This window comes from Rattus norvegicus, chromosome 2, assembly GCF_036323735.1.
Source record: "Rattus norvegicus strain BN/NHsdMcwi chromosome 2, GRCr8, whole genome shotgun sequence".
Taxonomy (NCBI): domain Eukaryota; kingdom Metazoa; phylum Chordata; class Mammalia; order Rodentia; family Muridae; genus Rattus; species Rattus norvegicus.
The window spans coordinates 36,057,279-36,071,606 of record NC_086020.1 but is presented as its reverse complement, the minus strand read 5'-3'; the positions used below and the strand labels follow the sequence as shown (position 1 = coordinate 36,071,606).

The window sequence follows — 14,328 nt, the reverse complement described above, 5'->3', positions numbered from 1 at the left end:
GGTTTTAAAGCTTAAGTGGGCTGACCTGCAGAGGGTAGTTGGGATGGTACCTGGTCTGGTTGGAGGAAGGCCAGGCATTCAGACCAGAGACAAAGGACACTTTCAGAGGACAATTCCTAGTCACTTTGTTACCTTTAAAATACAAAACAAAACAAAACAAAACAAACTTCATTCTCCTGTCTGGGCCTGGTAGTCGTCAGGTGTGGACTGGAAAATACATCCTATACATCCCAGTCCCTTCTGCCTCTTAGATCTATTCGGGCATCTCTGCCCACCCTAACTCCATCAGGGCAATCACCTCTAACTATTCAAACATCTTTGCCCTGACCCATTTTCTCCATTTTTTATAGCCAGTATTACTATGTAAAGAAAGGAACTGTGTGTTAGCCACCTCACTCCACATTATTCAACCATGTTTGTGGCACAGTCCGTGCTTGGTGAACTTAGTAAATGAGCCAGGCCGCTTCAGACATGTTCAATGAAAGTGTGGATGGTCGATATTTTAAGTTGTGTGGGCTGTCACACACTCAAGTTCACTTCCACACACTGAGTACGTGAGATGTAAGTACCGGTGACCCATCAACGTTTAATTTGGTGAATGGGCTATCCTTTGCCAATGTCTGAAACAGCAGTAATGGTGACGGTCAAGAATGAATGTTAGTGGTTCTGGGGGCTTAAGCTAAGTTACCCCTAGGCTCCTTAGCAATGGGAAGGATGGCTTTAACTTATAGAAAAATGTGGAACTGGAGGCCAAAGAAATCCATAACGCTGGTGAGGAGACCACCTGGCTTTTGAGATCCCTGATACTGTACATGTATAACAAGGGGTGCACCATCCCCAGGAGGACCAGTCAAACAGGCGTGGCCTCTGTGTGCGTCCCATGGTAGGAGCTGGTTTGTGTTCATTTTTTAATAAGCACCCGACAGAGAAATCCATTGCTTAAAAACCCCATTTAAGTAGAAAAGAATAGAATTGACCTATTGTAAATTCAGTTTCTTAAAAATTCCTTTAAATCAGCTCAGAATTGCACATCCGTCCACACTGAGGCATTGCAGTGCATGTGTATATGTAGTGTGTAAGCATCAGGTCAGGGCAAGTGGTGCAACCCTCGCCTCAGACATCATTTCTCTGTGTGGAAAGTGTTCGGATTCCTCTACTGGGTAATTAAAAACGTAAAGTTAAATATATTGACTGCAGGTAAAGTAAATGAGCAGTAGAAGTTGTCCCACCCGTCTAGCTGCATTCATTAGCCGTCCTCTAACCGCTTTCCACCATCTCCACCCCAGAGCACTGGATGTGTTGAAAAGAACGCTGCCGCGTCTGCAGAGTGGAGTTCTCTGCTCGAAGGCAGGTTTGAAGTTCAGACCTGCAACTTTCTCTGAACATGCCTTTTGATTTCAGCCTTCAGATACACACCCGTTCAGAGCAGAAGCCTCTCACCAGTTAGATGTGAGCAGGAAGGGAAATAGAGAGCCAGGGCCTGGAAGACGGAGCTAGGTCAGAGGCTGGGTAGCTTTGTGGTTCATCTGGCCAAGTCTATTTTCAGACCCTGTTAGATGTCGGTGTATTCACACTTTCCTAGGTACGAACTGGTTGACACTGCAGCCTGTCAGCTTTTTCCTGGGGTTCCTCTGTGCCTGCTGCTGTTTTCATTTTGCTCCTTAGGAGGAAGGGAAATAGAATTCTCACTCTTATTGGATAAGATTGGGTGTGATCTTAAATTATAGCTCCAGACTTATTGTTTGTGTAGATGTGTGTATGCACGTGTCTGTCTGTCTGTGTGTCTGTGTGTTAGGGGGAGGTTATAATAAAACCCTCCAAGCTCTTTATCCCTTTTCCAGCAACTCTGTTGGTCTTATTTATGCTACTCACCTGGTCCTTTGGGGCCTCATGGAGGGCCCCAGAGACCCTTGACGGTGAATTGTTTGTCCCTTTGACCACCCTGTGGCTCTGGTGAATACTTTCTTTTGTGTGATTAAGAACAAAAAAAAAAAAAAAAAAAAAAAAAAAACCAAAGGCAAAAAAAAAACCCCCAAAAACAACAACAACAACAACAACAACAACAAAAAACAAACAAAAAAAACAAAAACAAAAAAATCCCAAAAAAGTCACTTCCTGGCCTGATTTTTCTTGCGGATGCTGAAGACTTAAATCTATCCCATGCTCATCGCCTAGGGACATTTTCTTCCTGGCAGAGCGAGCATTGGTCCTGTGCAGGGCTCCACCATCCATGGAGAGGAAATGCGTGTGAGAGAGTTTGCCTCTTGGTTGATGAGCAAAGCAGGGTGCAGTCAGATCTCTCCTGTGCTCCTCACCCCAGTGAAGGGTGTGAGGGTACATTTAGTTGGGTTCATCTTCTTTGATATCAACCAAGCCATTTCTCCTTTTCTCCTCCCCTGTTTGTGTTTCCTTTTCTCATACCCTCTCTCCCTCCCCCTCCTCTCCTTCGTACGCTACTTTGTCACCCTCCAGTTCACACTGGCCTGAGTCTAAGGGATCGGGAGTCCAAGCGGTGAAGGGTGACTTTGGGTTCAACCCTACGATGCTATGAACTACACGTAGGAAAGCTCGATATCACCATAACTAGGCAGAGTTCTGTAGCAACTAAGCCCAGGGCATAGCTTTAGTAGAGGCAGGGCAGGCATGTGGCTCTACGTTGGCCATAGTAGCAGGATGGGGATCTACCATTAGGGTGGGGCAGGTCCTGGCTGTGACCACTTTTCAGAGGCAAGAAAAGTCAGCACAGGACCCTGTAGTCCACAGACCTCAAGGCTGGGGACTTAGGACAGGAGGGGTAGTAATAGAGGAGCTGAGAATGACCCCAGGAAACAAGGTAGATGGCAGGTGGAAACCTGGCCTGGTGGGAATTAGCTATGGGGGGGGGGTGCTTTGTGCTAAGCCGAGTAGCCAATGACTCAAGGCCGTAGGGTTTTAAGAATTCTTATTTTTAAATTATTTTAAAATTATTATCATGAACATTAATTTCTAATTAATATTTACTCTCATAATAAACGTTTCATAATCATCTTAGTTCCTTTTCTTCTTGCCGTCATAAAATGCTATGACAAAAGCAACTTATGGGGGTAAGGGCCTATTTCAGTCTGTAGTAAAAGGTTGTAGTTTGTTTGCATGCTTGTTTGTTTGTTTTTGCAGGAGAACTCACGGTTCTCCTTAAGGGTGCAGGCCACCATGCATCTGCCATCACAAAGCAGAAGTAGAGAGTGACACCTGTGCTCAGCTCTGTCTCTCCTTTTCATTCGGTCCAGGACTCGGCCCATGAAGTTATGCCACCCTGGTGGGTGGACTTTCTTTCCTCAGAGTAGTCAAGAGGCTCTGTTGCAGGCACACACAGGATGCTCCTGGGGACTTGTCACTCGTGGTTCTGAAGAACATTCATTTTGCTTTTTGAGTCAGAGTTCAGTCTTCAACTCTGTCCACTGTGGACTTACTTCTACAGCCTGCTTCCTCTTACTGTGAAATAATGTGAAATTAGAAAATGAATATTTATTTATAGGTTTGTTTAAAAATGGTTGTTATTTTTATGAGAGAAATTGAATCCTCCTGATGTGTGTGTGTGTGTGTGTGTGTGTGTGTGTGTGTGTGTGTGTGTGTGTGTATGTATATGCCTATAAAGTTTCCTTTTGGTTTTTTGGCTATTATGAAAGAAAATCTGAGAAAAAGGACAAGCCTAAAAGGAAGGAAAGAATGGGAAAGATCCAGCATCTAATTGGCTCAAGGTATTATACTCAGGGTTAATACTGATCCTCAAGTATCCCCTGAGGAGGATTCAGTTATGTTTATTTTACAGATGAAATTTGAAAATGCTGCTCTTCCAGAGGACCTGAGTTCAGTTTTCCCACCCACAGAGAGTGACTTACTTTAACGACCTGGAACTCCAACTTCAGGGGATCCAATGCCCTCTAGTGGTTTCTGGGGGTACCTGTACATACATGCACACACACACGCACATGCACATACACACGCACAAACACACATGCACACATGCACACATACACACATACAAACACAAACACACATGCACACATGCACACGCACACACATGCACACACACGTACACACACACACACACACACACACCACTTATACACATACGTGAAAATAAGATAGTTCTTTAAAATGTGTTTCATGCCTGACACTTGACTGAGAGTACTGACCCTGATTCCTTCAGTAAGAGGATGTGGCATGTTGGCACCTCCTGAGGACCTGCCTGACCCTCACTGGAGCAAATGATGGCTAAAGAAAGATAGAAATTTAGGGGAAAAAATCTCAAAGCAGAATTAAAACTAGCATGTCCTTAGATACTAATCCATGCCCCTCCCTGGGCTAGCTTCCAGGTTGCTGGCCATAATCCGTGGGAGCAATTGTGAGTGAATATGTAATACTGTATCACTCTGACGCCACAGTAAGGAAACATACATAATACGTTGCCAGACCAGCTTTCTCGTCCCGAATACCTTTCTCAGTGTCTTCTGTGTGGTTTTCGTGGTAGCAGTTTTATTTGGACACTATCCTTTCGTTTTACATCTTTAGTTCTTAGCCATTGTCTAAATATAATAGGCATTTGGATCATTTTTTTTAGGACAACTTTGGATTGACAGACTGTACATAGTTAGAAAACCACCGGAAATCATTTAAGTTGATTGTCATAGCAACGCTGGGTATGTCGAGGCTTCGGGAGGCAAAGTGCACAAGGATACGCAGCAGGGTCGACAGTAAGTTAGGTCTAGACTCTGGTCTAGATACACACTCCAACCTTCTTTGTATCTTTTGCGGGCCTCAGGCTTCCAGTGATGTCAGGGAATCGGATTCTATACAGTCTGTTCCTCCCTGCTAATGCATTGTGATTCCTGAGTGCTGAGCTAAGAAACCCACCCGATAGGCCACGGCCGGGGGTTTAGTTGGATCATTTAGACTTGTTGAGAGCAGAGTTTCAGCCTCTGGCTTTCTCCAGGAGTATTCCCATTTGTCTCCCTTGGCTTGTGCGCTTTACCGTCGTGGCCCCTGTCAGGAAGAGAGTTTGAGACCATGGAAGTAAACAGGCTTTGGAGTTAGGGATACTGGACTTGATCCACAGGCTTACCTCTTAGTGAGCTGAAGATGTTGAATCCTTTTGTGTCTGTTCCCCATTTGGCAAGTTAGAAATATTATTAGTACAATGTAAACCTAAGAAAAGGGGAAGTGGGTATGTACTGGCAGCTTCTGTGGTACACATGTGAGACTTTTCCATTCTGGTTTACCCTGAAGGAAAATAACCCAGGGGAAGTGTTTTCTCTTCCTGCTTGTTAAGCAGGGTCAGACTTTTTAGTTATATTGCTGTTGGGGACAGGATGGTATCAGGGGACTTTAACGACTTCAGATAAGTAAACAACCACAGGCATAGATTAAATCCCTAAATAAAGGTCAGGGAAACATCCAGAATTATTAAGACGGGAGGGAATAAAACAGGTGATCCATATATGCAAAGTCAAGTTGTATGTATCCTGTGTTTTCCCCAGCGTCATTGGTCCTGAACCAAATTTTGAGTAGCAATTAATATTCTGAAAGGTGTATGGGTAAATGCCATGCTTTAAGGCTGTCAAATAAGGTTAGTCTGTTTATCATATCTTTCAATGATTGAACTTGCTGCCTAATATTCATGCCATACTCGGTTGCAATTAAATGCCCTTCCTTGGGCAATGACCATGATTCCTTGCTGGTGGTTGCCGAGTATGTGTTTGTGAAGATGTTCATGAGCAAAGGAATTGACCTTCTCGAAGTTGACAGGCAAGCGAGGTAACGTTATCAACGTGGTAATTTGCATATGCCACTCAGAAGGGAGGAAAGAAAATCAATGTTCTTAAGCAATAAACCTTGTGGTACTGCTCTGTTCAGATGAATGCCATTGTAGTTTGATCCAGTGCATTCCAGGACATTCGCTTATTTCTAAAACATCTCATTTGCTGTGTTCATGATCCCAGGAATTAATTATGAAATTAAAGAATCCAGGCCTGAGGGTGCACACCTGTAATCCCGGTATTTGGGAGATGAAAGATAGAAAATGATGTTGTTATCTGGTATACTTCTCAGTATAAATATACTCTGTTGATGCACTGTTTGAAGATAAGTCCATTCATCGAGAAAGGGATTGCAATAAACAGTTAAATCATTTGAGTAAGTTAGGACTTGGGTAATTGTTGGCTTACCAGGCCTTGTAAACATAAACAATTTTCATGACTCTATTCTTTTCTTGCATTGTCTTTTTGTCTCAAATGTTTTTTCCAGATAGGTCTTTCAGTACAGGCTAGCCTCATCTATTATGTAGTAGCAGCTGGCCTTACACTTCTGACTCTGACTCCACCTCCATAGTGCTGGGATTACAGGTATGTGTCCCTAGGGCCAGCTTGTTGTCACAAGATGACCTACTACAACACATAAGTTAGTAGGGGGAATAATGTAAAAATAGGTGAAGATAAATAAGAATGAAACAAGCACAGAGCAAGGGACCTCAACAGTGGCTTCTTGACATATAGGTCCAATAAGTCTTTGTGGTTGGGGCAGCCCAGTACTTGGCTAGTTAAATTTAGTAGCATCTGTGGGCTCAGATACTATGTTTCTCATTTCCCCCAAATGGTGAGGTCCAAGAGTGGTTCTAGGCACTGCCTCTGGTGTGTGTGTGGGGTGTGTGTGTGTGTGTGTGTGTGTGTGTGTGTGTGTATGAGAGAGAGAATGCATTAGAGAGAGCATTGTGTGAGAAAATGTGTGTGTGTGTGTAAAAGAGAGTATGTATGTATGTGTAGGTATGTGTGTGTATATGAGACTCTGTGCATGTGCATGTGTAGATATATGTGTATGTATGTATGTGTGTATATGAGACTCTGTGCATGTGCATGTGTAGATATATGTGTATGTATGTATGCGAGGGAGTAAACGTGTATGTGTGCATGTGTGTGTGTGTGTGAGCATTGTGCATATGTATGTGTGTTTGAGAGTCTGTGTGTGAATGTGTATGTAAGTGTGTATGTAAAAATCTCCACAAATCCCAGTTTAGAAGATAAAGTCAAGTCTGTCTTCATAAAGTTAGGACTGGAGATGGGCCACATTGCACTTCCTGGTGAGGAGTCAGGGGCTTTGCTGAAGGTATCTAGAGAAATGTCGTTAAGTATGTAGTTCCCAAGGGAGTGCCCACCCACAGCCCAGTAGCAATGACACTGGTTCTAGTGTTGAGGCCTGAAAACATCTTTCCAGTGTCTCACTCCAGGCTTGAATGCACATCCTAGTGAGTCTGTATTGTCTACTGTTTGTCTGCTTACTCCCAAGCCAAAATCTAAACCTGGTATGATGCTGCTTGATAAACTGCATCCAGTTGTGCACATCTGTATCAATCCTAGTATCAGGAAGCCAGTGCAAGTGGATCTTGAATTTGAGGTCAACTTGGCATAGAGACTGTTTCAAAGAAGAAAACAGTAGTAGCAACAAAACTGCCTACTAAATAAATATTTATAAGTGGAGATGAGTGTTGATCAGGGTCCCGAGGCGAGCATCCCTTCCTTGCACACTATGGGTCTGAGCAGCTACGTTTGCAGGGATGTTGCTTACAGCATCATTAAGTGGAAGCCTGTGTTCTGGGGGGGGGGTATGTAATCCAGAATGATTGTCAGCAAAATCAATTAGCAGACCCGGTGCAGTGTGGTCAGGACTGTCACTCTGCTGGTGGCCTGACAGGTCAATACCTAGATATTAGGAAGCAGTGAGGGGATAAAGCTTGTTCTTTAGGCAGTGCCGAGAATAAGAAGTATTTTCTTACCTATTGCTGAGCAGTGCAGAGCAGAGCAGGGGTGTGACTCAGAGGGGCATGTGACTAAGGGGCCATGTGCAGCGCCTGTCAGCTGGCTGGGGGAAAGAGCAGCCGAGCTGAACCTCGGAAGACAGTGCCAGAGTGAGCACCAGGGTTTTAGGCTGTGGATTGCTTGGATGTGCTAGCCCCTCGTATGCCTCAGCTACATCTCCTGAGATGTGGTCTTCAGATGGAAGGAGCTTGCCTGAGACACGGCCTTAGAATTCTTTCCCCAAGTGTTTGGGTAGATTCAAGGCTTCTCTCAAATGCCATAACATGGCTGACTTGACAGGAGGGCAAGAAAATGTGACTTCTCATGAATCAGATTTTCTGTGCCCCACTTATTCTCTCTTAGGCTGTACAAACAACAAATAAATAAAAAACCAAAATAAACAAAAGGCGAAAACAAACAAACAAAAAACAAAGCCCGGGTAAAGTTAAAACAGGTTTGATTTCCATGTAGAAATGTTTGCCTGGGTGATGCAAGGGGTGAGTTTGTGAAACAGGCTGTAACTACAGCAAGCACAAATGGAGCCCTTTCTGGTTTATCAGATGTTCAGGCACGAACATGTATGAAATCTGACAATCCTTACATCCAATGCGGGATAAGTATGATTGTTACTAATGTTCCGTGCATGAAGAAATGATGCACTAAGAGTTAAATACTTCAATAGAGACACGTACGTGGCAGCTCTGGTCTGAGCAGTGACCACTGAGGAATTGGTGACAATCCTGTAATGATTGCCCTAGCCATAGAAGGCTCTTCTATCCGGTTTTTAAAGCTTTGGCTTAAAAGTAAAAATCTAATTTTAATATACAGTAAAGTCATTCTAGGCTGCCTGTTTGATTTTTTATCAGCTGGTGAGGAAGAGGAAGGATAAGTACTTGATGGGAGTTACAAGTGAGGTCTGAACAGTTTCGTGATTCAGATATTTTTGTGCCTTTGGTTTTGCTTTTGTAGAATATTCAATGCCAAGAAATAGAATAACTGAACAATATTTTCATAATCTACATTCCTAGTCAATCCACACACACACACACACACACACACACACACACACACACACACAAAGGACTTTAACAGTGGTTCCATTATGAATGCAGATGACATTGGTGATCTCTTTGAACTCATGAACTTTGGCCTTAGGGCACATGCATTCTGGATGCGTCTTTAAAATGCATGTGTCACATCTCGGGAATGAATGCAGAATTACAGAAAAGAGGAATGGGGCAGGGAGAGATTGGATTGATGGACACAAGTGGATGTGCCAGTAGGGATATAGTTAAAAGGTCGAATGATTCATTATTTAGGACTCACCCTCAGAGATAGCCCTGTTCAAAAATTAGCATACTGGTTTAGTATATATAAAAGACTCTTTTAAAGGATGGCATTTGATATGACCTAAGGCTCTTCCCATACACGAAATGCTCGATTTTGCCAAAGTACTGGAGATGCCTTGTCGCATTTCACCTTGATTACATTGGACAGAATTTCTCATTTATCAACAATAAAATCTCTTTGTGGCACGTGTTCTCCATTTTTACTATTGTTACTTTTTATCTAAATACCTCTACATAGCAGACATCACCAACTGATTTATTCATACTAAAAATCTTTCTTTGTCTTTCTAACGTGCCCCATTGTAGGAATGAGGCAGGAGACAAAAAAAAAAAAAAAGGACTTGCAGAATTTCTTGTTAGACCATAGCCGAGGAAGAATGACAATAAGCAGTAGATGTGGAAGTAAAGGCTATGAAGAAAAGAGAGGGAAAAGACTTAAGTGAGGAGTATGGTATTCCTGATAGTTAGAACCAAAGCCTCCAGGGAGGCTGCCCCTCAAATAGAGCCCTGGACATGGGGGAGGCAAGCCAACTAAGAGTGTCTCCTAGGAAGGAAAAATGCACATGAAGATGTTGGCGGCCATTGCAGATCTGTAGAAGAACCTCGTGTGATGGGAATGGGAGAGTGTTGGCTGCGTGAGGCAGGTGGTAGGGGCTGGCAGGCCAGTGCGCAGACCCTGAGTTGTTCTGAGCGAAGAAGAATCTGGAAAAGGACTCCAGAACATCAGCTGGAGCCTCTGGCCTATGTTTTAAAAGTGACACTGGCTACTCTCCTGCTATTAGTGAGAAGGCGGAAGGAACCTTTGGGAGGTTGTCAAAGGAGAGGTCACCGTGTCAGGGATGCGATGGTAAGAGGAGAAACGGCGAAGCAGACTGGGTTTGAGAAGGACGAGTTAACAGAGTAAGTTGGGGCTCTTTACAGTTTCCATCTATAACGCCCGTGCTGTCCATCTCTCTGTTAGATCCTTGTAAATGCATAGAAACTGTGAATGGAGGAATGGCTGTGACTGGCAGCGCCATTTCTGAAGGTCTAGTAGGAGAATGCAGTGAAGCTGGAAGCTCGATGTTTGTGCACGGTGAAAGTGTGCATTATGCGAGTAGGAAGATGGCACACAGTAGGGGGAATTCAGCCTGGGAAAACACGCCCATGGTTCCTGCAGATGCGGGAGTGATGGGAAAAGCTGAGTGACCAGAGATTAGATGCTCTTATCAATGCCTTGACCCACTAGTATTCATCTTCATTGAAGGCAGAAGCCACGATGTGTTCAGTTCTTTTCAGCCTTTTGACAGACAGCAATGAGGGAGATGATTACAGAAAACATAGATGTGAGACTTACTACATGAGTTGTGTGCGACGAGCAGACACAGGACCAATGGTTTTGTGACTGTTCCTTCATGACTATACCAGATTTGTCTTGGTCATGCCACTTTGGTTCCTTAAGATGCTTTTGTAGTTCCTGGGACAAGAACAAGGTCAGTTGTCTCTCTCTGACACGGAGGAACAAGCTACACCTCTGTATGAATTCTTAATTTAGTAATGTGCAAACGGACCTGTTCCCCAGTGTTCTGTGGTTCTTCTTTGAAGTGAAGGACTTTATGAAAACTAACAGTAGGGAATTTCGAGGAAGTCCAGTCACCAGAAATCAGGATTGATTGGTGGATAAAAAAAAAAAGGCATCTCTTTAGTACAATGTGTTTATGATTAGTAGCATGCTAGGTAACAGAGGTGTGGGGCTGGGCTCTTAGTACCCTGCCATCTGCTGAAGAAAAGACCCTGGAAGTGCCTAAGCCAGTGACCTTGAGTCTCAGTGAGAGTTTCAGGACACCCTCTGTCTTTTAGTTGAACTGATAGATCACCGTCATTGTTGGGGTACAGGGAAGGTGGAAAAGATTCAATGGAAATCAGGTAAATGGCGATGTTCGAAATAACTCTGATATGGACGTCAGCTCTTGGGTGTTATGGAGTGATTTTTAAGAGATCGTGATTGTTGGAAGCCCTGCAAAAAATGGAAAATAAAGTGCCAGGCTGTAGTGGGCCATTTTGAAATGCTTTGATTAATTACTATAGAAAGACTAAAGCCACCGACCATGTGGAAAATTTGGAAAAATGGTATGTTTAGCGAGAGCCCTGTTGGGGGTATGGATTGATAGAGGAGAAGAAATGGGATCTTGGAGCGCTGCTCTGTTCATAGGTTTTCCTCCTGCTTTCATTTCAGCCTTCCCTGTTCACTGCCCCAATCTTCCCAGGTTTTAAATAATAGTTCTCCTCTTGAGACTATGATCTGATGGGGAAAAAAACAGCAAAACAAAACAAAGCAAAACAAAATGAACCCGGCCAATGGACCATTGGCTCATGCTTTCATTTCTGTGATGGAAAAGGGGGTTGAGTTTTGTTTTTTCTTCTTTTTCACTCACACTTTCTCTTTAATTTCTTTCTCTTTTCTTCCTGTAGATGTCCCGTGCTGTTTGTATCTATTGAAAATATATAAGGAGATCACAAAATTCCTGCTTAGGAAAGACCTCTTTTTTTTTTCCTTCTACTTTTCCACCCTCTGTTTACTTACGATATAACACTCTTCCCCAGAGTAATTAATTGCAATTCTGCAAGCCAATGAAAAACGGGAGCAGAAGCTGACGGACCTTAAACAATAAATATTTGTATTTTATGCAGCTGCCACTAGTAATTAAGCGAAAATAACTAAGTAGAATGGACCCGAACCCGCTCGATTTCTTTGAAGGGGTGGCCGCTAATTCTTGGTACATTTATTAGCAGGAGCGAGCAGGGAACAGTTTGCTGAATGTCTATGGTGCATTGCCACCTTGTGGCCACAATTTTCCTAGTCAGGGGAAAAGAGCAACTTAATAATATTAAGTCTACATGATAGAGCCTTATTTCGTAGTTTTCCCAGCTTTTCCCATATGGTCTTCATTCAAAAGATTGGAGATACTGTGTAAGAACATATAGATTGTAGAATAGAGGCATTTAAGAGATTTTGTTCTTAGAAGAGGCATGCTAAAGTATTAACGAGGAGAAGTCTGTCTGCAGCTGATACTGGGGGTGAGGTGCACATGCGTGGATATCGGGGAGGGGGGAGCGGGGGTCAAAGCCATGTGGGTAGAGAATAATATTTCTTCCCTGGCACATTCTTCCCTTCCTCATTCCATTCCATGCTTCCAGACTCACAGGTTGTCTCCCAAAAAATTTCAATGTAATAATAACAACACTAAATTGGCAGTTAAAAAAAAAAAAACCGTGGGTATGAACATACAGTGGTACCAACAATAGGGAACCAGTAATCTCTGTGTTGTCTGACGGTCTGACTGCAGATGGGTTCTACGTCTTCTAGTCTCTCTTAAGTAGCTACCCGTTCCAGTTACTTCATTGTCTGTAGGGATTGAAGGGCAAAACGTCTAAGGCTGGGCAGGAGTCTCTCCTCGGAGGCTCCCATAAATGGACATCTATGTCATGAACAGCAGCTGGATGACATCTTCAGATGACTTCACCCCCTCCTTTGAAAGGGCTGTTTCTTTGAAAAGTACCCTCTGGGGTCCCTTCCCCTCCTGATTCGGCTTTGATCCTGGAGTGGATGGACTGACGACTCATTCTACAGGGTCCTCTCACTACAAAACCGACTGGCATCGAGGTGCAGTAAAGACCCAAGGGTCTGGGAGTTAGAGATGGTTCTTTTAAAGAAGTGCTCCGAATCCATTGTGTGCTAATGAACACAGTTGGCGTTGGGAGAAGGTTCACATCTTGTGGAACTGAACCAGTGAAGGTTCAATCTCAACGATCTCGGGAAGGGATGCCCACCACCAGGCAGCAGTTTCTTCTCGAGGCGATTTTGAATATGCGGTAGCATGCGGACAGACAAATGATGACATTGTTTTTGACTTTCTTTCTCCTATAAGAAGATCTGTTACAGTCTAAAAAAAAAAAATCAGATAATGATATCCAAGCTCCCATCTCTTTCCCATAATAGCAAAGCCAACTTTGGTTTAAAAAGAAAATCCTTAAAACAGCGTCTAATTGTGTTGTCCAAATATTTCCCTCTTTTAAGATTGTAGGAAGTTGTCCCTTTTGTGTGACAACTGGAATTTTATTTGGGGGCCCTTCATAGTGATAGGCACATATGTATATGCCCAGGGCTATTTTTGTCCTTAATACTATCTAGGCATACACTCGGGCATTTCATCTTGCAGGCGAACATGTAGAAGGCATGGCTCTCTTCAGGTGTTCTCATGAAAGAGGAGCAGATCTTGACATGAGTGCTTGGACCCAGGGGATTCTTTTGTAGAAAGCTGTCTCTTGAAGTGACTTTGGTTTCTCTGATTCTTGTGACAGACTTTCTTTTAAGAGCTATAGAGTGATATAAGGATGTATTGATTTCCATTAAGAGCTGCAGTGCTTAGAAATTCCTCTCCTGTGCGTGTATGTGTGTGAGCAATATGTGAAATTTGATCTGTTTTTATATAGCAATATTTCAAAGTGGGGGATCTACAGAAGGACATATTATATATAGGGGTCCAGAATACACATGTATGCATGTATAATTCACTCAGTTATGAAACAATACCTTTTTTTGATGTGTGTGTGTGTGTGTGTGTGTGTGTGTGTTGGTGTTATTTTCTATGGAACTGCACCTTCTATTTCTGAGACAGGACCTCTCTCTGAACCCGGAACTTCCCCTCTCACCTAGGCTCGCTGGACAGTTAACGCCTGGAAACAACCTGCCTCTGCTGTCCACCGCCCGGGCGCTAGGGTCAACATAGCACGCGCATGCATGTGTGTGTGTTCGTAGCTATATGAATGATGTCGAGTGTACATGTGTGTATGTGTGTGTGAATGCCATGGGTCAACCTCAGGTGTTGTTCTTCATGGACTGCCCAACCTTTGGAAGAGTTCTTTCATTGGCCTGGAACTCTCCCAATAGGCTAGGCTAATTTGCAAGCAAATCCAGGTATCCAATCTCATCCAGGGTTGGGATGACAAGTAAGTTCCACGGTGCCAAGCTTTATGGATGCTGGGTAACAAACTTGGGTCTCCATGCTTTTGTGGCAAATACGTTGGTGACCAAGCCATCTTCCCAGCTCTTGTTGGGGGAGTCTAACAATAACTATCTCACTGCATTAAAAATTGTGTTCATAGTCTGCTAA

The 14,328-nt window shown here is 43.4% G+C and overlaps 1 protein-coding gene across 14 annotated transcripts in view; it reads left to right on the top strand.

The window, feature by feature from the left end:
• Mast4 (microtubule associated serine/threonine kinase family member 4) overlaps positions 1-14,328 on the top strand; it is a 591,901-nt gene that overhangs the window by 147,484 nt on the left and 430,089 nt on the right. The gene's annotated exons all lie outside the window — the stretch shown is intronic.